The following is a 24849-nucleotide window of genomic DNA, read 5'->3' as shown; positions in this document are numbered from 1 at the left end:
CTGGACAATGCATGGGGAGCACATAGTAGTTGCTGAAGGGCAGGGAAACCTCCTCGCTGAGAATGAAGTTACCCAATATTCGCTCTCCTCTCTGGAGCTCAGATTGCTAACACAGCAAATGAAAACTCACAGTCCAGACAACAGAGATCAAAATTTCAAGCCTTTTCTCAATGCCCCCACAGCAGGCTATGGGCCCCTGTGCTCTCCTGTAGTCCTCTCCCCTTTTCTAGGCAAGTGAAGGTCACATTTTTGTTGCTGCAGCACCATTTCCACTGGATGGAGAGAGGCAGGGAGGTTTGGAGCGAATAACATGGACTTGGCAGGGAGGCAAGAAGCATGGCTCTGCAGGTTGGAGAATCCAACGTGAATTCACATTTACCAGGGAAGCAGTCTAGCTATTAAGGCCAATTTGATATCTATGGCAGAAATTTTCTAAAAGATAAAAGCAAAACAACTAGAACTAGCAACAAAATTCCCAGATAAATACAGTGATCTTTTGTGAGGTGTTTAATCTGACATTGGTTAGACGGGCTCTCAGCAGGTACATGGGATAGGACCCTTTAAAGTGTTAAGACACAGCCAATTTACAGGTTGTTCAGGGAAAATTAATGGTAACTCTTGCCAGGCTATGCTAGTGTAGGACAGTGTGCTCGCAGATACATCGTACACTCACTAGGACGGTCACAAGTTATTTTTGCTCTCCATAATGTCAGCTCATTCTGAAAGGGCAAAAACCTTCCTGGCATTGCCTCCTTGCTCTACTCCCTTTTCTACACATGGTTCAGCTGGAGAGAGACACGGAATGTGTGTGTGGGAAGAACAAATCAAGTAGGACAAGTTATATTTATGTTACTAATTCCCAACTCATTTGAACAGGCCTGAGCAATGCTGCTGGACCATAAAAACAAGAAATGAAAGTTACAAAAGCATGAGTGTTCCAGGTGTGCTTTGGCAAGCACACTGCAGTCAGGGATTGCAGACACCCAATTACAAAGACTTTGTGGCCTTCAGATCCTGCAAATACATGTGAAAACAAGCAGGTATCTGTGACCGAAAAAAAAAAAAAGGAAAGAAAACACACACTACATCAGACAGCTTATCTCTGATTTTAGAGTTCAAAAATCTCTTTTTTTTTTTTTCCTTTTTATGGATAAAATTCCTGTTCCACTGAAGTCAGCAGCAAACTTCTTTTGATTTTGATAAGGCCAAGATTTCATTCGATGTGTTTTGTTTTCTTCTAATTTGTATACGTGTGGGCAGGTTTATTCTAAGTTCAAAGCAATTCCTACCGGTAACTTGGAACTGTACCAGTTTCCTGGCAGTCTGAAAGCCACACTGTCTCAGGAACTATTCAGAGAGAGACAAGGAATGTCTCCCACACGCTATATAATTGTTAATTGATTTTGGATGTTTCTTGACACTTTCCACTTTGAGGCTACTCTCTGCCCTTCAGCATATACATTTTGCACACAGAGACGTGCTCTGTGATTATTGTAAAACTGAAAAATTACCAACTCTAAGGGGCATTATCTGAGCATAAGAGAAGACCTGTAAAACCGCAGGGTAATTATTGAACAGAAAACGGCTCTCTGTCTTGATTTTTTTAAATTTGGTTTTACTGCAAGTAGTGTTCTCAGATCACTTTCAGGAATTTAAGATGTCTTTACAGTCCAGAAAACATCCACTATTGCAGTTTCCACTCTCTGCCTTGAGGTTAAAGTATCTGACTTAACAGAAATGGATAGGGCAACCTCTTCACATCCATTATATAACCAGTTGACCACAACAACTTCAGCAGTCCTGTCTGGCAAAACATGTCTCAAAGGTACTGCAGGAGACTTCCACATAGGGTTGCAGTGTTGACAAGTTATGCATGCTCATAAGCCAGCCCAACATCAATATAACATTAAAAATAACCACCTGCCACCCTATTGCTGGTGATCTCATCTGCAAGCACAGATTCCTCTGTCACCTGTGCGTCAGCAGCTCCCCTGAGGTACCACTTCAGAGAAGTCTCATTCGGTCCAAACCATGATCCCAGCTACCTCAAACATCAGCTTTAGCTAAATAGAGTCACATACTGAGCTGACACAAAATTTGCAAGCCCCTTGGATCCCTCTTCCACGGCTTCCAGGCAGCTTGCCTGTCCTCACCTTGCTGGATCTGATGAGACCATCACATTCCAGGTACACCTTAGCCTGATGGTCTCTTGTGATTTCCTCCTTATAAAAGGAACAGGGAAATCTACTGGAATGATTTTTTATTACCACAATTCATACCCTACATTTATGTTCCTTTAGAAGCTTTACAGAGGCTCCTGGTTGTTTTGGACCAAAAAATCTAAAAGCAGTTATAAACAAACACTAAACCAGATTGTTTGCATATCTAGACTTCCCCTCAAGTTCGTCATTCTCTGAATAACTCATATTCAAATATCCTTCATAATCTCTCTTTCTCTTAATCAGATATTCTCCTAAAATAGTTTCTGACGAGTAACTCCCAATACCTCCTAAATGTTGATTCCCATAATTCTTTTTCCAGTGACATTATCTTTTATGGCCTAATCAGTTTGTTTTGAGTTATATCAAACTTTCATTGATGTGCTCTGTGGGGGATGAAGGGATGGCCTTCTTTTCATGCACATTTTCTTTTCATGTTTATCTAGCACTGTTGAACCCAAATCTTTCCCAATGTATTTCTTGCCATGGCAATTCACGTAATTCCAAACATTTACACATTTGTAAGGGTAAGAAACATTACCACACATAGCTCATCTTCTTGCTATTAGGAAAGTCAGTGACACCCAGAACATACTGAAAAATGCTCAGCTTTAAATGGCAATTACCATATGAAAGAAGTATGCAAGCAAATTTTCAATTTAACAAACTCTGTTGTATCTAAGGGCACAAAACCTTGAGCAGCCATGCAGTGACGCTCAGGTGAACTGGGCAAACCCCCAGGAATGGCCAAGAAGTTATAGTTTACTGAGGAATTTTGGATTTAAAGGATACAGCCTTCAAAAAATGATAGTTCCAACCTGACATTCTTCCTTGTCCTGCTTTAAAATGTTCCTCATAAAAATAGAAGACAGAGTGATTGAAGGGATGCTGTCCAAGTTGTCCTTATACAGATCCACTGGTGCAATACAAGTCTGATCAAGTATGCAAAATCCATATCTTCCCCTGAATAGAACATTTATATGGCATTGATCAACTTCCATGGAGGATGAAACAAAATTAGAAGGCTTATGCTCACATTGGTCGTAATCTGGACTTGAACACAAGATTGCAACAACAAAAAATCACTACAACTTGGCTTAATGAGTTGGACTTACCATTCCAAGAAAAGCAGGAATATGATGAGTTGAATTAAGAACTGACACAGATTATGAAAAACACATCCTTAAAGAATAAAAAAAAAAGTAGCAAAATCTTGTTAGAAAAATCATGATGAACTAGAATCAAACATTAGTTCCTTTCTAGTCCCTATCAACTTGGTTTTTACAAACACATAAAAATTTGACACAGAACCTTGAGGTTTTCCTTAAGTACCAAATAGGGATAGTCTTGCATATACTGGAAAAAAAAAAAAAAAGAGATAGAAAAAATACTCTGAAGATTTTTTTTATTGGGGGAAAAAAGGATCAGTATATTTATGCTTTATGTAAAATGCAACTAGGAATGCAAACGACTGAACAGGGATATAAGTCTATAAAACATCAATTTCTGAGGAAAATTACGCTTTACGTAATGGTTCAATATCCATAAAATTGTAAAAACTGTCATAAAAACAAATGGACTTCTGAAATCGATGCTTGCTTATTGTCATGTGACAGATGGCTCTGGCTGCCTGACAGAGAGCAAAGATCCATCTAGTTGCTCCTCACTGACCTAAGAGAGAATCATTTTGGTCTGCTCACTTTTTTCTTTAACAAGCCCAGTTGCATTTAGGTACCTTTACAGCAGCTAGTAAGTCATCCATGCATAATTACATAGAGGAGGTCAAAAGGAAGTAATAGTGATGAGCCCGACAGATGACACAGCTCGGCAAGCCCAACAGTATTGCACTATGTGAAATTACAGTGCCCTGAAACACCAAATGAGTCTGGCAATACTTTTGTGCCCACAGAAACAATGAATTAGGACTCCATAATGAAAACAACAGTGATAGTCATTGGGAATGATACTGCCCTCGAATTATGAATCGAATAAACAGGTTGCAGGTTTAAGAACTGCCAGTTTCACTGTACAACCCAAAGCAAAACATCTGTCTGTGTGAAGAGGACATATTTCTCATTGCTGACCACGGCAGAATTGCTTTTTAGACAGCTCCTGTATCTGTTCATAATCATACTAGGCTCCTAGTAACCAAATACCAGCACAGTGATAATCCTGAGGGGGTGTCTCAAAAAGTAAACACATGCCAAATAAATGGGTAAGTACCTTCCCCAGGAACATGGGTCCACAGTATGCCAGCCACTGGAATAAAGACTTTTCATTCTTGCTGCTTTCCAAAATTAAGAGCAGATCCCATATTTGTTTCTCTCCCCTCCCCCATCAGTGTCATTAAAGAGCAGCTATTGCGAATTGAAAACAATCATCAACCAAAATACCAGCTCAAATCTGCACTTAACACAGACACACATATACTTACACAAATATACTTACAGACTTACACTACTTATTCCAAATAAACATAGTAAGATTTAATATAGAATGAATGATTCAATAGGCCACGTTGTGAGTAAGCATTCACAGCTACTTCAGAGGTCATCCTCCCTCACTGCATCTCACACTGTAGATAACCACAAGTTGTCAGTATGTTCAGGTTTTGGTTTTCAACACCTGCCTTTTCATTAAGTTTTGTTTGGACTCCACATGCTTCATCCTTTATGAGCCCCTGCTGATCTAGTGACATCAAGAAACTAGTGATTTGATGATTTCACATCGATTTTCCTCCTTCTGCCTCAACTCACGCTTGGCTGACTATCAGTTTTACTGAGGACTGTCAGGAAGTGGTTCCTGGGGTAGCTTTCCTAAGCTTTTATCATTTCATTGAGTTGTAGCTCCTGGCAGCTTGTGTAAAAGAGAAACTCTTGCAGCTGTCTCCAACATAATATCATCTTATTGTCCTTTATAATAGTATTTCAAAATACAGATGAATGTAAGCAGTTCAGAGTTTTTTTACTGCAACTGCAAAAACAAAGGGGTTTTAAGACAAGGTTGAATGATTTACAGCAGAAACTTACAAAGAGAAGATAAATCACCTTTTTATTTCAACACAGGGTTGTACAGTTGTTTTCATCTTTTATCAACTGCCATTTCCACACATGCATGAAGTGCTCTTATTATGCTAGGGAGCAAAAAGGATCACAATCTTCAACCTGGCAGTCTTCTATCAACAATAGAAGAAAAAGATACAAAGACCATGAGTCCAAGATGATGTCACTAACTAGTGCCATGGATGGCAACACATTGCTTTTCTGTTAATAAGGGAAGTCAGAAAAGATCAACTGGAAGACTAACTTTATTTAAGGATAAACTCAAGTAGCTGGTAACTCATGCCCGACAGTATGAAAGAAGGGTGATGCATGACAATTCTGCGCAATACTTGACAGCAGATGGAGAGAGGGGAATAAGACTTGTCTGTGCATGTGGTGGGAGTGTGAGAAGGACAATTTTGTCCCAATGCAACTGCCCAGCTGTGATCACCAAAGTGGGACAAAGTAAGGAAGAACATATCCCGTGCCAAAAAATGAATGTAGAAGTTATAAAATATGTGTTTAAATTGTTGTTTTTTCCCACATAGAAGGCTCTGACAGTGTTACCACAGATACTGCAGCTTATCTTTTCCATTGTGCAGTTAAACAAATTTTAGCTAAATTAGAATAATGCAATTAGGCAAAGAGTCAAACAATCACAGGTATTTGAGCTAAAGCAGTTTAAGAAATTACCAACTACTTAGCTAGAATGTGAAACCTGTGTATTTATGCACTCACTGAATGGCAGTGTTTTGTGGGCTGGCTTGAACCACCACTGTTGGTGATTTACACCGACCTATTTTACTCCATGCTGTAAAGGACTGGGGAGCCCATACAGTTAGCTGTGTTATCTCATGAGAGTAACATTAATTTCCAAGGGAGCAAGCAACAGCTTTCTCAACTCCTTTGCCTTGATGGCATTGTGATGCATGTCCTAATTTTAAAAGCTCACTAAATCTTAAACTTTCAAGCAAGAAGTTGATATCAAAGGATAGTTGCTAGCACAATTATTTTTAAATGCATCCTTATTTTTATAAATCGTGTTTGAATTGAGATTAGTTATGTCATCAGTTATGGTGTCCAAAGGGGTTTTTTTGGGTTTAGTTGCTATGCTTAAAAAAAATTAAAAAAAGTCACTACCTCAACTGTCTGATTCATTTCATTGCCAATGGTCCCTGTCCCCAAAACAGGAAGGGGAGAATAAGATCCCTGTTTTTATCTCCCTTGCTCTTGTTCACAACTTAGCTTGAACAGCCAGTGAAGGTGGGCCTGCATGAGTGCTGGGATGAGACAGGTTTCCAGGTCTGTTGAGTGGGGACACCAGAGAGGCAGGACAGTGAAAGGAGTGGTGAACCAGGCAAGGCAGCAGACTCCACTGCAGCCAGCATCTCATAGCCTTTAGCATGAGCTCCCAGCTTTAGTCATTAAAAGGTGGAGACAAAGAGGTAGAAAGCTGAAAACTTTCAGCAAAGAAGTAAGTCTACAGAAAAGGCAGAGTCTGTCGTGCAAACACAAAATCTGCTGAATTTCCAAAGAAGAAATCCTTTTTCCTATAGGAAGTAAGGAATTTAATTTGTATCAGAGAGCATTCTCTGGAAGACAAACTGACTGTGTCTCTTTGTAACTCTCTAATACAGCAGAGACTGACCTTTGCATTCTCTTTTTGATGTTTATCTTGAACAAACAGCCTAGAAGTCAATGTCTACTGAGAAAAAATTAGTGACTTTTCTCGAAAAGTGCAGAGCAAGTCCTAGGGAAAAAATTTATTAAATATGAGTCCAGCAGCTGTGGCTGAATGTTAACCAGCTTTGCGGTGCCGTGTTTATTTGGCCATGAAATGCCTGCTGAGACAAGTTAAACTTCAATCTTGAAGCACACGATTAAGTCTTCCAGGGGCAGAAGAACAAACATTTTCCTATTTTATACGTGCTCCTGCTTTTTGCTTTTATCTTGTGGGCGAATGTGGCGTTCAAGGAGTGGATACCTCAGACTGAAAGTCAGTGCTGCTGAATGCCAGGGTTCCGACAAACTGTGCCCACACAGGCGGGCACTGAACCCGACACCCAGCTCAGAGCACCGCCCCTGCCGCAGCCTTGGCTTCAGCTGAACAGACAGTTGTATCGAACCGTGTACAAACTGGCTACTTCAACCCAGCTTTCAGGTAGGACCTCATCAGGCTGTGAAATGGGTATTTTTTCCTCTCATTTTCTCTTTGACTACAGGAAAAAAAACCATAAAGTACTATTATGACACAGAGGTATTCATAATAAATATGCACAGGTTACAAATAAAGCATTTTTAACTTTATAAAGCGGTTGATTTTCTTTCAGAGGTTTCAAGTTAAAACTCCTCAGACGTTTTTGATGATGTGCAGATAATTACATCACTGTTTTGCATTTGCCATTGCACAACTACCATGAGCAAGGTGTGCCTTAAAATTAGATGTTGCAGCCCTTACACTTAACCTGATTAGGTCAATAATTTAAATATTAACACAATTATGGAAATGAAGGTAGAACGGTTCTTGTTAAACAAGAACTCATTACGTACTCTTACACTGTATTCTTTTAAAACTACAATGTTTTCAGATACAGAATGAGCACCTGGATGTCTGCCTAAAGACACTGTCTTTTGCTCCTATGCCCACCGTGGCTGACAATCCTACAACTCTGTCCTCCAGGACAAGGTAACTGAGTCACAGTGCAAACTTAATCACGTCACAACACAAAGCTGATGAGATGATCTCATTACTGTTCCAGGAAAAGGAATAAACTCAATTATTATTGACACCAGCAAATCCAGCTTTCAGCAAAGACCTATGAAGGCCCTGACCACATAACAGAGAGAACAAGTAGCATGAGTGGCACTCTATTAAGAAAACTATTATCGTAAGCGAGATAGCAACAATGAGACTTTTAAAGAAAGTCTCGGTGCTTTGTCAGAGCATTTTTGAATTTTAAAGGAGATCTGAAGTTCAACCAAATCTATGATCCTTTTTTGGTAAGGCTAAGGTACCTGGAAGTTACCTTTATGTGAGGATAAAAATAATTTTGTACATTAAAGAGAGATTTATTGCACTATTTCAAGCACTCAACCCAATCTGAATTGGCTAGGAGGTTAATTTTGGAGCTCTTCACCCTTTTTTTAATACTGTATTTGGATTTGGATTACCCTTTAGCATAGTATCAGACATGTAGAAACAAAATCTAAAATGACTAAATCTAACTTAAAAAGAATACCTGTCTGATCAAAGCCCCTAGCTCACCTGTGTTGCTTTTTTGGGTTTGTGTTTTTTTTTATTTTTTTTATTTTTTTTTTTTTTTTTTGTAAAATTAACTAGCAGGAAAAGTCTTATCTTCTAAGAGTTGCACTTAAAACTGATTGCTTATAAAGATTTGAAGAATGATTGGGATTATCATTCTAAAACAGCACCCAGGGGAACTGGGTGGATCAAGGGATTGCTAATGAGATATTGAGTCTTTCACATCTAAACTGCTGATTTAAATTCAACCCAACACAAAGATCCCCCAACCGGTGGACATTTGATGATCTGTAAAAAATGAGGTGATGTTCTCACTCTATTCTTAGAAGATACATCTTTTAAGAGCACTAGAGCATTGAACTGCCAGGAAAATTGTCCCTGCAGTGTATCCATCACTACAGCAATATAAAGTAAGGTTCTGGCTTTCTGGATGAGGTTTATTTTCCCCAACCTGCTTAAAATAAGGGTTTCAGCCTCTAAGACTACTACAGTAAATTCAAATTAAACATTTTAGTAAGGTAAAAATTACTATTTAAGCTCCAGAGTAGCTATATTGGGCTTTAATGACTTATAATTTACAGAAAGGGCAGTGGTAGATGTTAATGAGTGACTCAGACTACTTTCTATTATGCTTTTCTGCAGGAGCAGTCATTATCACATGTCAGTTGCTCAGAACATAGCACTCTCTAGTTCTCCTTCTCATTTAATAAAAGCCAATTAATCATTTCCAATCATTTATGTGCTCAGTGAATTTAGAACCTAGTTTCACTCATAAATTACAGTAAATGTATCATTTTAATTAACTTACTAGTCATAGCTGCTCTACAGATGTTTTGTTTGTTTGAACATACTTCAGCCTATGAACTATTTGTAACTCTTATTACTGTGATTCTTGATTTACTAATGGGATTTGTGACAGATCAACTGTATGACATAGTATTATTTCCCTGTGCTGACTACTGGGTCAGATTGAGTCCACCTCCTAGGCACAAAACTCTTTGTTCTTGGTACATGACATAACTATCTACCTCAAATGGCTACCCTGCAAACCAAGCCCACAGTCAGCCCACATGTGGATGGACTGACCTTTACCTGTGTATGAATCAGTGCACTGGGCACACATTAACTGACACAGCAGGAATAGAGCCTGTTCCCCTTAAACAGCCTCCTTCCCTCTTTCCTTCCTTCCAAAAAGTACTCCTTTCACCCCATAATCCAAGCCCTTTCTCCCTGTAAGAACCTCCCTCACTTACCACACACGGGGAACCCGTCAGAGCTATCAGAGCAAGACCCAGCCATGTGCTGGGTGGCGCTGCATGGAGTGGGGAAGGCTAGATAAATTCTTTTTTGTGCCTTTCAAATGATCCCTCTACTGAGTTCATTTCTCTGCCAGGGAAAACAGCTTCTTCCTGTGCTAAGTCCTAGGACAAATCCAGAGAGATTGCACTTCGGAACAGGAAGAAGCAATGTGGTCCCTTTAATGAATGGAATTTGCTGATCATCCACAGATGTTTCCATCCATGGCACCATCAAAAAGCTCATGCAGGTTTTAAGATGACCCCTTTACATCAGATATGCACAACTGGCCAAAGGTACCAAACATTTGACAGGTTCCTCAGTAGGCTAAAGAGGGACACCACAATGTGTGGAAAAGGGCAGAGAAGATTCAGTTTCCTCTCCTGCTAATCCTCTCCTACTTTCTTCCCCCTGTGCACTGCCTTCTCTATTCTGGTCATTCCAAACCCAGTTTTGCCAGCCACCCCTCCACAGGTGCCCATGAGCAGGTGCTGGAAATTTGTCCTAGGGGACAAAAGCAGTAAACTTAATTCATGACAGGGGTCAGGTTCCTTCACATCATTAGAGGAGGTCACTGATGCATCCACAGCCCCATCTCCCAAGACAGCCTGTGTGATACAACCATCATCATCAGTACAAGGACTGGCACACATCTTTTCTCTACATCCCAGCACCTGTACTATGAGAAAAAGATTTTTCCTTCCTATCAGGCCCAAACTTCCAAAAGGATTCTCCAAGCCTGTGTCAATGACTGTAGGCTGACCTTAGCCAAAATTAAGAGCTCATGGCCATTACAGACACTGGGTAGCAGTCTAAAAAACGAGTTGACCAGCCACAGGGGAGCTCCTTACTAATTTCTGGCCTTGTGGACATTTTTCTTTGATCACTGTTCTGCAAGCCTCAAGGCCTGCATAATAATTAGAAGGATTTTTCTCTATATAAATTATTCATTATTTATCATTACTGAATGCAATTCTGTCACCCATTCAATCAATATTTTGATTTCAATATTTTGCAACTCTTCACAATCAGCCTTAATTTGGAACAATCCTGTATCATAAAAACCCTTTGTCATAGCACTCTTTTTTCCAGGTAATTTACGAATGCATTGCAGAGCAAAAATCCTGGTAGGCTTATGACAGTAATCTATGTTTATGGTGCAATATGAGCCATTTATAATTTTCTATCATTTCGCCTGCTATTAATCTGTGAATAGAACTTGTCTCTCATGGCAGCTTAGGTGCTTCAGGAAGTTCTACTGAGGAGCCTTAAGAAATGCCTTTTCAAACTCCCAGTCCACTACATAAAATGTGGTATAATTCTTCACATACTATGACTCACGTGGAGGATCTGGATAAATATGACTTCCCTCCACAGAAATTATATTGACTATTATGTAACCTGCTATATTAATCTTTTTGTTTACCCACCCCTTCCCTGTTATCATTCCTAACAGTTAAGCCTTAGAGAAGTCAGAATTAATTGTCAGAAAGATTCCCTGGAGCCCTTTTAAACATCTTAGTATAGATAATGGTTTATCTAATAGCTTGCACACCACAACCACAGGCTCAACGATTTCTTGGACAGTTACCATCGGGACCAGCTGACCTGTTAGTACTGACCTAATGAAATTGTTCCAAAACCTCTTTCTGCAACTCTTAAATGTTTTAGACAATTCAATATATCTAAAAATCAGACTGAAATGATCAAACTGTGTGACTTACAGAGACAAGTCTGAAAAATGGTCTTTGTGGTATAAGTACAAGATTTTCCCTCTTCTTGTCTTCAGAGAAATACTTCATGTGCCAGTCTAGAAAATGAATACTTATGGAAAGATACAGCAGTTTCTCAAAACCTTTGTAAATAGTGATGAATGACTGCCTTCATGGCAGATGATGTATGTTCATTTGATGAACTGACAAGCATTGATGAGGACTATCCATAAGCATGAAGAGTGGCATCTTGGTCTCTTATGAGACAAGTTCTTGAAAAGTACACACATTGGATGACTGACCTCGCTAAATAACACATACTAATCAACTTGGTAGAACAACACAAACAATAATCTAAATTACCACTATGGATTTCCAACAAGCTTTTCTTAGCACCACAATATTTATGGACATAAACATTCTAAGACAGATAGAATATTGCAGACATTAAGAAGTCTTCTGATGGACACCTCACGTGGAGGTAAGCTATCTCAACACTTTGAAATTATTTCCTATGATTTGCCTTGAAACATTTTCTGGATAAAGCTCCTGGAAATGAGACACTTGCTAATTGTGTCCGTCCTCTATCACATTTCTATCCAAAAATTTCACACCCCAGAGGGACTCTCCTCAAAACTGACACACAGAGTGACATTTCTTGTATGGTACAATTTCTGAATTTGCTCATGAAAACAGAAATGAGAAAAGTTTTTGAAGACCATGATCCCATGTATTTGTGGCATATATATGACAAGCACACAAATATATCATAATAACATATCCAGCTTTTGACTCTGGGAACAAATTATGTGTGTGTTTCTTCTTGTTTAATGTGAGCACTGCCAGGAAGCACTTTCTAAAAGGATAACAAGGCAGTGAAAAGGACTAAGATTCATGAAACTATGAGAGGATAATTTTGTGATGGGCATAGATTGTGGGAATTTTCTGAACAGATGCTCAGAGCCAAAAAAAGCAAAACCTTTCTTCATTTTCTAAATTAAACAAAAACTTCTAATAAAGACATAAGATAAACTGAATAATATTATTGCCATAGGACATACCAGTGCAGTAAAGCTATGATAGCATTTCAATGATAAACAGAAATCACAGGTTTAGAGTTGAGAGACTAATAAAACATAGGAAGTTAAAATTAGAAAATGTTGCAAACACATCTGAGAACATAACAAAAATAGTCTGGAGAACGGTGTGCTTACCATATTAGTGGAGGAAAATTTACATAATTAAAAGGCATCGACAATTAACGTAATGCAGGTGAAGGAGCAAGAACATCACTGCGTTGTAATTAGGAGAATATTTGTCAGTCTCATTTTAAATTGGACTCAGAAACTTCAGGCACACCAGTTGCATTTATATGAGTAAAAGTTACCGGAACACCCATATTTAAAACACATTAGGGCCACTAACTTGTAGTTTACCAGTAAACCAAAGACTGTTGAGTATGTTTACAACCAACACTGGGGGGAGGAAAAATGAGATCAAGTTCTCTAGAGAGTCTTAGAGGTTGTGGGACATGAGCACTAAATGAGGGGAAATGTCAAAGAGTGGTTAGGGTAAGGAAGCAGACAGCTGATGGGTACATAACAAAAAGTGCAAACACCAGATTGCTAACAAGGATGTCTCCTGGGTGACACTGCCATAAGAACAAGCTGAAAGCTGGCAATGGGGAGGGCACTGACAGATAAGCAAATGCAGGTTATGGCCTTTGTCTTCCTAGATCACAGGAGAGGATTTAATTAGTGGTTAGGGTTATACACAGAGCAGCTTCTCCCATGGAAAGCAGGGGGATTTGAAAATAGGACAATGGCATTTTATTAGGGCACAACAGCTGAGAAAGGATTCTCCAGTGAATAGGGAGCACTGGCTCACAGCTTCTCCTCTCCCTCCTTATTTTGAATGAACTCAGATCTTGGAAACTGAGCTGCTGCCTGTATTCAAGTTTGTTTACATGGCTGACTGACAGGAGATAATATTTCTTTACATCTCTCTTTACAGAAGCCTGCAGCAACAGATGGATTTTGTAGCATAATCTAAAGGTCAACAACTTCTGACCAGCAAACTATTGGAGAACAGACCAGACTGCAGCAAGTTCAGCACTGGGGAAACCTAATTAAAAATTATGTTCATATTTAACCAGTGTTTCAGAATTGCAAAAGGACAGAAGGAATACCTGAGGCACTTAAGATATGTTCAAATCAATAAATGTCTTTTTCTAAAAAGGAAATCTATGCATAAATGTAAATCATATGCCAGATTCACAAGTTTCGAGATGCAATATGTAACAAACAGACAATTTTCTCCATCCACTAAATGCAATTTAGAAGCCTTTAGGACATCGAAGTATTCTGAGCTCAACATTCCAAAGCAGTGGATTTTGTAGTGATGCATCTGAAATGGCCAAGAATTATTTTTAAATCTTAAACTTGTGAAAAAAGTCCACAAAACCAACCAGACGAAAGCCTGTCAGAGGGACATTCAGAAGCTCTTATGATTAATCAAGACTCCCAAGTCACAAACTTGAAATATCCTACTTCTCTTCAAATGAGAAAACTGGTCCAGGCCCTGCCACGCTGCTCAGCTACCCTCACTGTCACAGAAATTTCTTCAACTGCCCAAGGTTGCATCCCTCAGCTACTGAGTATCTGTCAGACTCAGAGAGACTAAACAAATATGACCTATGCTTGATAGTAACGCACACAACTACAGCACCCCATCCAGAACAACTGAAAGATCAGTTGGATACCATGTTTTATACCCTTTCAGTAAGAAACCATTCCAGTCTGGCAGTTTGTAGATGCGGAACTGGTCAGTACAAGGAGTCATTCCCCTTCCACAGCAGAGATCGCCAAGCAATGAAACAAATGCAGTCTCCAAAGCACTGCATGGCCTGGAAATTGATAGGCTGAGGTGAGAGATCCCTGAAAACCAGCAGGTTTTATCAGTCAGCTTGAGGAGAGTCGGTGTCCTTGACAGTAATAGTTTATCACTGAATGCGGCACAAACACTGACTTTAGATATGAATTCTACACATACACAGATGCAGCACAGATGCAGAAGCAGCAAAGCCCAAATCTCTGGTTACCACAACACTAGTAGTAATTTCAGCTATTATGTAATTGATAATTAATTCTGTAGTTAAAATTGCAGAACTACTATTTGATTATTATGCCCCTCTTTTGCACACGCTTTTCTGCATATGCCTTACAGGAAGATGTATTCCCTATTTTAAGAGACTTCTGAGAGTTTTTAAGATTGATGAAAACATTAAGCAAAGTTTTCAGCTGCAGACTTTTAAAAAAAGAGCACAAAAAATACACATAGGAAAGGAAGTGCACATTTTAAAGAGCTGGCTAAAAGACAACACTTTGATTTTGCCCCAGTTGTTGATTTGATTCCATGAGACCATGAAGAAGACCAACCAGTGGGAATTCAAACATTAGATCACAATAAATCAACAGACATGAAAACATTAGCTCAGGCATTAAATTTACATTTTCCAGACCATTGGCTCTTGTGACCCAGAATATACTGGGAAATTTGAAGTTCTACTCTCAGTTCTGTAGCTCTGTTTCATTTTAGCCCAAAGCAAGAATCATGAAGTGCAGGCTCTCACTTCACTCTCTTGCTCTACAGGGGAATACGCTTATTTTTAGGCATGGCATACTAACAACTTTATTACACACAGGAGTGGAGAAGATAAGGCCCAGACTCTGTCTCAGATTGGGATGATACACACAGTATTTGAATGGAAGTAGCAGCTGTTGGGGGACTGAACAATCAGCTGCTTGGCTGCAAGACTCTTCAGCACATTCAGAGAGAACAGAATTTTGAGATATTTGTTTCTAATACAGAAGAAATCTTTACTGAGCACATAACAAGCTGTTATGTTTAAGGGTTTCAAGCTTTCAAAAACATTTCAAATGGGAAAAGATTTCAAGGGATGGCAAGACCCACACTATCAAAACAGAAGTCAAATTCTCACCATCAGCAGTAAGTTCTCAGAAAAGCAGAGATAAACAAAAGCCATCAGAATTTTTAAAACTATGAACAGATAACAACAACAACATAATACCTCTTAGCAATCTTCCAGAAAACTGAAAGTTTCATCAAGAATAGCTTAGGAAAATTTCAACCTGAGGCCAACACCTAATATGAAAAATCACAGATGAAATATCCCGAAGTTATGGGTAACATGGAAAATGTCATAAAACCCCAATAATAAGAAACCATATATGCCATATTAATCCCTGTCTACACCATAAGGGAAAATAATAGATAAATATTCGGTTGTCTTTTGGATAATGTGCTTTTAGCATGTTCTGTCTCCCTAGCATCACCACAGTGTTTGTCCTAAGCACTGTGCTGCCATAAATGACTTCCCAGGATAGCTTTGTTTGTCTTCCCTGTCTCCCCATTATTATAAAAATCATACTAGGATAACACTGATGACAGATGTTTAAATATGTCTGCTGTTACAGTTTCAACAGGAGTGCACAAAGGTGCTGTGAAGCACTTCCTGCCCACTACCACTCAGTCTACTCAGCTCCACTGAGCAGACCCAACGGGACACACTTAGAAATGTTCCTCTTTATCTATCCCAGCTGAACAATGGTTCTCCTGGACTTCTAACTTTACTTCCCTTGTAGGAAACTCAGATATATAAAAATGAACATAAGGAGCAAGTTTGTGACAGGAATATTAGCCAAGTACAATATTTCATACTCTCAAGCAATATCGAGTTAGTTACGGAATATTTGTAGCAATATAAACAGAACACAATAAAAATACAGATTCAAGGTTTTCCCATAATAAATTACCAACTATATGTGATAAAAGAGCTCTAACGAAAGAATATTCTACAGATACAATTTCAAATCCATTCACAGTTCCTCATTTCAACTGGTCCTTTGATTTGCTCTTACTGTGGTTACTAAGAGTTAAGAGTTTCTCAGCTGTAGCTTCATCTTAGCTGGGACTAAGGGGCAGAAGAACCTATTACTGATGCACACCCCAAGTGACTATCTGTCACCAGTCTTTTCAAGCAAAACTCAGACTTACAAGGTTCCGTCTTGACAAGTCTCTCGAATGAAATTATTTTCTTTTGAATCAAGTTACTCATGCTGTTGTTAAAGGTGGGTTTGTCAAAGTAATTTTAAACAAAAAAATAGTTACTACGGCTTCTGGAATATTAGATAAATTTTAAGGTCATAGAATAAGCTGGAATTAATACAGAAACTTTGTAACTTTCTGCATGACATTTACTTATTTTTAGAAATAAAATTAAATCTACAGGGACCTCATCAAGTCAGCAGAATTTTTTTTTTCTCTGAAATCATATCCATTAATACTGCTATCACATACAGGAGAACCAATTAAGATGAGTAATAACTTTGATCAAGGATTTACAACTATATTGGACAGGAAAAACATACCCATGTCAGTGGTTTCTACTATAGTATGTAAACTACTCTAACGATAGCAAACAGACTTCTTTAGTCATTCATTCATTCTCCTCAACAGTAACTTTCCAATTTATCTACAGTTCTTAAAGGAAAACTTAATAACCACGTTTAAACAAATCCTAATTTTGAAGCACCATGCCATACAACATTGATACCAGCATTCTGCACCATGTCAAAATGAGTTCCAATTACCATAGGCTGTGATTTATTTTCCAATTCTAAAGCTAGAGAGGTAGATGCAAACTATCTGCTTGCAGTAATTTTACCACGACTGAAGATAAATAAGATAACTTTCCATCTCCTGTCACAGGAATACATAGTTTTTGTCATTTTACCACAATGGATTGCTTCTAACACTGCTATCAAATTGCTTAGGGTAAATTCTTTAGATATTCATTGGAAGTTAAGCTTTTGTTTTCTGCCCTGTCAAGGACTCATAACTGAGGATGACAGATCATACAAGAGAACATTCTGAAAGATAAAATTTTCTTTACCCATGGTTTCCAGGAAGACTTCTAAGACAACAAATACCTTCACATACTAAAACCTTCTGGTATAACTAGTAAAGGTAATATTTTCTAAAGTCTCTTATTCACAGTAAGAAAACAGCTTACCTACTCTCACACTTATGGTAACTGAGAAGGAAAAATAAAAAAAGTTTTATTGTGCAACTAAAGCAGAAACTAGACAGATGTGATGCTTAGGGTCATGGCTTAGTGGTGGACTCTAATAGTAATCTTTGGTTATCAGATCTGATTATCTTAATAGTCTTTTCCAACCTTATTGATTCACAGATATAACAGTCACTAATATTATTTATTTGTACCCTTAACAGTGGTCAAAGGTCTGGCTTACAAAACCTGTCCCACAGCATGCAAAGTGAAATATAGATGCAGCAAGTTCTGTAGAACTTAGACCGGGCACGAGGTGTAGAGGGAAAAAACCAAACCAAACAACTAGTTATGGAGAGCAGAAGCAAAATGCTGGGTTAACTGTATCCAAAAAGCACTGTAATTTGGCTAAGAACATATTCCAATTGTCAATTGCACAAACAAACTAAGGGCAATTAAACATTTTGCTTTGCGTGATGATGAAACTTCTTTTGTTTTTGTGCACAGGCATATCGCTACCACATCAGATACAACAATACATAACTGTACCTTGGCACTTTTATTGGAAAAGTGTTCCTGACTGTCCTTTACATCAACAGAATGATTTCTAGTTTTCTCTAGTCAAAGGAGGGACAAACTCTATATGACAGTATGTTTTAAAGTTTCTCATTTCATCGGTAACTTGTTTTAATGAATAAGGAAGTAAAGTATTGGAATAACAGGTGATTCGGGTGGAATGGAAGGTTATTGTGTAGGTTATTTAATCTCTAAGACAATATTAATGGTGCAATGAATATGAACAGGCAACCTTGATACATTGCCATCTGCTATTCATCCAGTTCTCAATCATTTTTAGCATCAGGCCAAAAGTGAACTTCTAATAAATCTTCTCCAACTCCCTTTCCCCCCCAGTTTCAGAGTTGAAGAAAAGCAGGTGTTTGCATGATAAGATCATCAACATTAGCTTTAAGTATTAAAACCCTTAAATTACAAAAGGACTGAAAACCCAACAAAAATAGTGTTTTTTAAAATAATCAATAACAGGTTCCTTCTCTGAGCAAGAATGAAACCTTGCACAGCTGGAAATTGGATGCTTGGTATAGGCATAAACATACAGTGGAGAAATATCTGAGATAGAAGCGCAGACTCCCAAGAAGCAAAGAGCACTAATCCTAGCAGAATCATGTCACTCTCTGGGTATTTGACCAACCTGATCTAGCTCCTATCAAAACCACCTGCCCATAAACAAGACAAAAGTAACTATTAATTCAATTTAAAATTAACTGTTTATTGTGAAGTTTCAGGGGTCCAAATATGAAGGCAAAAATATTTCTTTCCTAAGATACATAAAAAAATTCAGAAAATGGATTTCAGATAAAATATACAGAACGTGAGGGATGTTCTCATGAACCTTTCCCTTCTGTGTATGAGTAGTAGTTTCTGAGTTGGGACCCAGATCACAACAACTTCACCAAGAGCAACGGCAGTGTCTGAGGGACTAATGGTTTAGTAAACACAGACCTACTATTTGTGCAGCCAAATCACCACAACCCCCGGCTGCTACACAGAATCACTACAATCCCCTTTAGCTACACAGAAAGGGGAGTTTCGATGATAGAAGTAGCCCTGCAGTTTTGGTTACTTCTTTGAGATGTGTTTGCTCACTTTCAGTTACACAGAGGGTTGATTCTTCATAATTTAGATTTTAATTTACTTTAAAATTCCCCCCCAATGTATTTAATAAGCACATTAACACTAAAAAATGTATATTAGTCAGCTAATGCACCCACACCCTGGGTGTGTTATAGCCCTCAGCAACACTGCTGCCCCAGTATATCCAAGATGCATGCATGGTGGCTGACAAAAACACACCTTGTTGTGTGTTATTGCTTACACAAGACAGAACTTAGCATATGTAACTGTATATTAATGACACACCTTGATACATTGTTAAACTGGAAACTATGGTTGTACTCCATCAGAGGCTTAGGTGTGTGCTGAATTACACGGAACAAAATTAATTAAGAAATCCTGCATTCCTGCTGGCAGTAGCTGTAGCGATATGCTGGGAACGAGAGACCGCGCTCCTTGCTGACCTACATGGAGCAAGAACCAGGCCAACCTCCTAAGCACTGAACGCCTCTTGGACAGAACCTCCGCCCTGAAATGTGTTAGGATGATAGAATCCATTTAGAATAAAAAAAACATCCCCCGCCCCCCACACCACCACCACTCTGTTCTCCATCGCTGTAAAACAGCCTGAGCCAGAACTGAAGCCAAGGAGCCTTTCCCTCCTCCGCCTCCAAGCCAACTTCCCCAGTGCCAGCGCTGGCATTTGTGTAATCAGATGGTAAGAAATCAGGGATGTGATCTGGCCAACCCCTCCCTTGCTTTTTCTCCCTAGGTTAGTTTTACAGTTTACCACTCACGCTCACACTGGCACCAGAGAGGCGGCAGAAACACATGGCTGGGACCTCCCTTTTTGACGCCAGCCCACACACAGGCTGGCCTAAAGCAATCGGGAAACTGTATCATTAACAATGTTGGCAAAAACCTTCCCACAGACACAGTTATCCCTACAAAAATTTCCCTTGTCCCTGTGTCTATTCCCACTTGAACATGGAGTTAAGGTGGTTCTCTGCTGGGGAGCTGAGGGGGAGTTTCCCCCAGTGAGCTCTGCTGGCAAACCACCTTTTGGTCTGCGGTGCAGCAGTGCTGCCTGCAACAAGGCAAAGCGAGTGATGCCAGCAGTGATCCAGCCACTGACTTTTAGTCATTGCCCTATTTTCAATATCTTACACTTTTGTGGACATTAACCAAGCTCTATCTTTTTTTATGTTTTTTTCCTCCCTTTCAGGCTTCAAGCTTATTCCCCAGGAAAGTTTTGTTACCAGCTGCCACAGCTCCTTCAACTCTCCTACCAGGCCCATTTGAAAGAAGTAGTAGTAAGGTGTTAATTAGGGTGTTAATGGCTACAGAAACACCTTTTTTATTTTTTTTAATTTTTTTTTTTTTTTTAATTTCAAGGAAGAAACTGCTGGAAACTCAGCATTCCTTGGAGAAGTGTTAGACTGCATAAAAAAATTTAAGAAACAAAAATGCCTTTATTTGGCACACAGTGTAGATAATCTCTCGCTCTCAATTGCTCCAAACCCCAAACCTGTTTATTCTCTTTCACCTTTGATTTGGAAACATTTAATTGTGGGGGAAGAAAAAAAAAAAAAAAAGGTAAATATTTTCTTGGTATGTTTGAGTGACAGAATATTTTTTTTAACTTTAAAATGAATTCCATACCAGAGTGCATCTTCACAGTGAGAAAATGGTTCTGCTAATGTGTGAAGTAACATGTGGTTTCACAAGCCAGCAGAGCCAATCTCACATTGCTCTGCCACTAAAGGAGGCATCCCCCGCTCTCTTCTTCCCTACTGAGTCTACCCAGTGCCAGTCCACAGCCATGCTGGCTCTGGCACTTGTCTGATACCTCTGAGTTCAGTTAACACTAAATTGACAGAAAGCTGTTCACATTTTTGCTGGGTTCAGTTTCTGCCAGTTGAGTGAGCTGAACCAGCTGAAAGAAGGGGCAGCACCAAGTGCAGGGAAAGCAGTGGGAAACATGAACCTGGGGGATGCTTCCTTTTGACAGCAGCAAGTTGCTAGGATGGCTCGGGCATCTCATGAAACCTCACCCTAAGGGAACAGCTTTACTAAACTGCTTGATACAAATTATGACTTCGCTATTACAAAAAGAAATGGATTCTAGTAGTCATCCAAACTAAATCCATTGCACTAATTCAGCTTGCTGAAGTGGCAGAAAACTACCTATGGTGGCAGCTGGTCTTGGCCAGGATATCAAGTGGAACTGGCACAACTTCTGGTCCACGAGCGCAGAAGCTGATGGGAGGCAAAGACAGAACTGCGTGGTAGGGGTGGAAAGGAGGAGAAGAGCCAGAGAGAAGAGTGAGCCCACTCCCTTTCAGCTGCTATGATAGCTGAAATCTTGTGAAATCATGCCCTGGTTTATGAAAACTCCTGACATAAAAAAAAACCCCTTATTTATCCACTCCTATTAACACATAACTGTGAAGCTACTCCCCCAAAGTCTTTATATAAACTTATTGACTTGTGTAGAAGCTAAAAACTGTGTTCCTTTTTTAATCAAAATTTTAATTTCATGTAATATTCAATCTAACAGTCACTGCAAAAATAGATGCAGTGATCTGAGATACTGCTGTACACCAGACTGCGTGTTACCATTCTCGCAGTTTGATGATTTAATCATGACTGTTCTTCATTCACCGCAGTACAAAATCGGCATGGCAAGTTCAAATTAGCCTCAGCAGCAATTTATATTAAGCAGAGGAGGAAATTCAGTTGTAATCCAAAAATAATTTTTTGGAGATGTCAGTTGGATGGGAAGCCTTTACTTCCAACCCTGCAGTTGGAACTGGGTGGATAGGTACCCTCAAAGTCATGGCAGCACACCAATACTCTGCCAGGTATACAGCACAGTTTGTCATTTTAAACCAGCATCTTTCTAAATGCTAGTTTGTTTTTAACTGTCACTAGCTGCTGTTTTTAAAATATTTGTCTCTCTTGGGGGGGAGTTCTGGGATTTGTTTGTTTGCTTGTTTTTCAATGGAGCAGGTTATTTGGATCCTTATGCTTTATATTACAGCAAGACTGAGATAAGAGTGCATTTATCAGGTGGTTTATGTCACTCAGAGATTTGAGGAAGCTGGTACCTTTGCCAACAAAAACCAGCTTTTCTCTTACCATATGCTACATCACAGTACTGGGGAGGTTTGCACCACAACTGTGCCAACCCAGTTACGGTGGCACATTTGTAAGGGTGGCATGACAAGGCCTCAGAGTAGTGATCTTTATAAACCTTGTTCTGATATGAATTATGTCGTGGGACAAAGGGATATTTTCCATTACTTCTATTCAAACCAACTCATATGTTCGGCTTTTGGTTACTTAAACCTATTTTCTGGTCTGTTCTTATAAACACCCATTAGAAAAGATTTTATACAGAAACATCAGATCAAATTTGTAGAAATATCTGCAGTGATAAACAACGGAGTTAATGAAATCTGATCCATTACAAACACAAACTTGTGACCTGTTTCTGGTTCTGGCAGATGACTTACCCTAAGAAAAGCTGTTAAAATTCTGAGCATTCACATCCAAACTCCACTCCAAACTTAACTTAAACTTCAGCTTTAATAAATCTGGATGATTACCTCATCCTTACTTTTAACTACTAACAGCAAGTAACTTTCTGGATTGCTACACATGACAAATTGTTAAATATTTCAGCTATTTTCTAAGTGAAATGAAACCTACATGTGTTTCTTTAGTCCCCAACTCCTTTCAGAGAAATTAATGTATTTCCGTGCACTGGTCCGACTTTATCTAAACAACCTGATAGCTCATCTTTTCTCATCTTCTCAGGATACAAAATAAATCAGTACAGTCTCTTAGCCTACTCTTTCCTAAGGAATATAATTCTCACAGATCTAATAATTTTGAGTAACTAAAATCCTTGAGTCTTTGAATCATTCTGGTTTTGTAATACTTCTCTGTAATAAGAAAACCAGGATGCAGGCACTATACCTCCCCTAATTCACATTCTGACACCTGTATTGGTGCAGGAAAGCCTGCAGTATTGTATTTTGACTATATTGTTCAAAGAAATGCAAGTATTTCACTTCTGAAGTTATAGTATTGTTATCTTTCTTAAAAGAATATAATTCACTGAAGCACCAAGTTAAGAAAAACTGAAGGGAAAGAATGAAAATAAATTATATCTCCAAAGAACATAATTACATAGCTAAGCATTATCTATGGAGACAAAGAAAAGCTAAAGTACCAGTAGAGCTTGTCAGAGTTACTTCAATGTGCCTGATTTTTTACAAACACTAACCTACAATTTCCTGACATCTTAAATTACATGTTTCTGAGAAGAGTACAGTCTGGCTACAGTGTGTCATACATAAAAAGTCCTGCTGACTGAACAGAAGGACATGCTTGAAGCTGTTACAACAGGCTGGAAAAAATCCTTACAAAGTAAGTCCCCTAAAAAAAAACACCAAACAAACTCCCAAAGTTAACTTGCTGGTCTAGGAAAAGTATTTGGCACAATCTCAGCTTAAATTCAAACTTAGTTTTCAGTCTCCATTATTACCTCCACCAGAAAGGCCTAAAAAATTGATTAAAAAAAAAAAAGGCAAACACAGGGGAAAATTATCTGGATTCCAGAGGCCTGCAAAAGATCTGACTGCAATGCAAGAGGATGGAAAGTAACCAAACCAAATATTTTGACCAGAATTAAGTATTAACGCTTCAGCAGCTTCCAGAAATAACTTTGATTAAATGGAGTTCAAAACCAAATATTAGAGAAGGAAAATAGTTTTCAAGTTATTATGCAAACCAGACATTTTCTATGCAAATTCAGGCACTGAACTTCTATAATCTGAATTTTAAAACATAGGTTGATGACTTGATTGTAAATGGTGTTTGTTTTCTCTTTCTGAATGTCATGTTAAATTACTATGTGCATATGCAGGGTGTGTGGGTGGAAGGGACTGACACAAGGAGGAATTAATTCCTGTAAAAAAAAGTTCTTGTTTTTCTAAGGGCATGGTTAAGCAGAAGAATATATTACTTTCAATAAAAATGGTACTAACCACTGTTTGTAAACACATCACTGTGCAAATGAAGAAACATTGCTCATTAAGTAGTGACAATATTTGATGCAGCCCATGCGTTTGCCAGTCAGCTGGTCTCCCTGGCCTAAGCCCAACCTTCTCACCTCTCTAAGTGGTTACATTATTCCCATGGGGATAGCAGTGCCTCACAAGTCAATATGGACAATCTTCATATTGGTCTTCTGAACACATCTCCACTATTAATTCCTACATGTAATCCATTATTAAAGTGCAATTTAGATATATCGATCAAAATGCTTGGCTTCTGTAATTCCCACTTTGCTTTATCAACCACAGGAGTGTAACAGCTGTTAAAAGCCTTTTATATTTAAAACACTATTGTAGACCCATTTTCAGTTTAACGCATCTGTGATACAGAACATTAAGAAGTAGATGGAAGGTCACAATGCACTTCTAAACACAACAAACTCCAAAGGCACCTCTCCTTATATTTGCAGCCAGAGCTTTCTCTCATAATTATAAAGTAGCAGCTGGTCTGTATATCTGAAAATAAGGAA

General features: G+C 38.8%; 1 protein-coding gene and 1 long non-coding RNA gene across 2 annotated transcripts in view; one reads left to right on the top strand and one right to left on the bottom strand.

Moving 5' to 3' along the window:
• LOC114065617 (serine/threonine-protein kinase ULK4-like) overlaps positions 1-24849 on the bottom strand; it is a gene marked incomplete at its 5' end in the record, with an annotated part of 122759 nt that overhangs the window by 8592 nt on the left and 89318 nt on the right. The gene's annotated exons all lie outside the window — the stretch shown is intronic.
• Positions 8027-13681, top strand: LOC114065620. The gene is made up of 2 exons (XR_003573010.1): positions 8027-8148; positions 13544-13681. It is a non-coding gene; the product is annotated as an uncharacterized LOC114065620 (long non-coding RNA).

Source organism: Empidonax traillii, unplaced genomic scaffold (genome assembly GCF_003031625.1).
Source record: "Empidonax traillii isolate 1590-97213 ecotype Southwest subspecies unplaced genomic scaffold, ASM303162v1 scaffold682:size344182, whole genome shotgun sequence".
In the NCBI taxonomy this organism is placed as follows: domain Eukaryota; kingdom Metazoa; phylum Chordata; class Aves; order Passeriformes; family Tyrannidae; genus Empidonax; species Empidonax traillii.
The sequence above is the reverse complement of the archived record's forward strand: the minus strand, read 5'-3'. Positions and strand labels throughout refer to the sequence as shown.